This window comes from Mus pahari, unplaced genomic scaffold (assembly GCF_900095145.1).
Source record: "Mus pahari unplaced genomic scaffold, PAHARI_EIJ_v1.1 scaffold_6677_1, whole genome shotgun sequence".
NCBI lineage: Eukaryota > Metazoa > Chordata > Mammalia > Rodentia > Muridae > Mus > Mus pahari.
The window spans coordinates 572-2,215 of NW_018391950.1; the positions used below are offsets into that span (position 1 = coordinate 572).

General features: G+C 44.5%; 1 pseudogene; it reads left to right on the forward strand.

Annotated features, from left to right (window-relative positions):
- Positions 1–262: 262 nt before the first annotated feature.
- On the forward strand, positions 263–1,208 carry LOC110314770 (annotated as a pseudogene).
- Positions 1,209–1,644: the final 436 nt, after the last annotated feature.

The following is a 1,644-nucleotide window of genomic DNA, read 5'->3' on the forward strand; positions in this document are numbered from 1 at the left end:
TTCTACTTCATTTTATGTATATGGGTCTTTGCCTATATGATGCTTGCTTAACATGTGTAAGTCTGGCCTGTGGAGGTGAGAGAAAGAGTCAAATCCTATGGAACTAGGGTTAGACACAACTTTGAACTGTCTGGTCCCCTTGGAAACCACATAGTGCTTCACCTTTCAGCCATCCCCTCAGTCTGTATATTCCATTTCTGCCTCTATCGCTGGCATGTGTCAGGCAACACACAGAATAATGGATTCTCTTACAGCCTCCACCATGTGGATAATTCCAGGGCAGAACCAAAGTTGGGTCACTGAGTTCATCCTGATTGGCTTCTCCAGTGACCCTATGACCAACAATATCCTCTTCATTATCTTCCTTCTCATGTACCTGAGCTCAGTCCTGGGAAACAGGCTCATCATCATGCTGGTCTGCCTGGACACACAGCTGCACACTCCCATGTACTTCTTCCTCTGTACCCTCTCCCTGTTGGATATGAGCTATGTCACCACCACCATGCCCCAGATGATGGTGCATCTTCTTGCTCGCTCTCGGACAATCTCCTTTGCTGGCTGCTGGTTGCAGATGTATGTGTTTGATGCCCTGAGTTTAACTGAGTGCATGGTTTTTGTTGTCATGGCTTATGACCGGTATGTGGCCATTTTCTACCCACAGTGCTATACTGTCATCCTCAACTGGGGCTTCTGCATATAGTTGGCAGGAGGGTCTTGGATATGTGGATTATTTTCTTCTTTGTTGCACTTTCTTCACCATGAGTCTGCCATACTGTGGACCCAACAGGATCAACCACTACTTCTGTGAAAGTCCTTCAGTGCATAGCCTGGCTTGCATGGATACTCATGTCATTGAGATGGTGGACTTTGTATTGAGTGTTTTTGTGGTTGTTATTCCAATTTCCCTAATTGTGGCCTCCTACATTTGTATTGCCATGGCGATTCTGAAGATCACGTCCACCCAGGGCCACTGCAAGGCTTTCTCTACCTGTGCCTCCCACCTGACTGTGATCACATTCTTCTATGCTCCATCCACTTATATCTACATGAGGCCCAACTCCAGCTACTCCCCTGAGCGAGACAAGCAGATCTCACTCTTTTACAATGTCTTCATAGCTTTGCTCAACCCTGTGGTCTACAGTTTGAGAAACAAAGATATCAAGTGGGCATTTCTCAAGGTGATGAGACATGGTAGGGTGAAATGCTAAACAAGAATCCTGGGAAGCTGGAGTTTGAATGTTCACTGCTTATGAAAAATACAGTTTTTTTCTTTTGTGAAACTAATCTGTGTATTTGAACCAATGTAGTACTTAGTAATTGGAACAAAACATCATGAAACCAACATTGCTGTCCTAAGGTGTCAGGTGTCACTAAGGTATAATTCCAAACACCTCAGTAATGTTACTGGATTTTAATGGCAATGGCAATGGTTCACTTGTTGCTCATGTTTTTAATTCTTGGGTGTGACCTTCTCTGTTCTCATGTCCATTCTTAAGGATGAATGTTATATCCAACATGTTAACTGGACCAAGGCAACTTTTATAAGGACAGCATTTAATTGGGGCTGGCTCTCAGATTCATTATCATCAGGGGGCAGGAAGGAGGGCAGTTTCCTGGAAGGCATGGTGCAGGAGGATCTGAGAG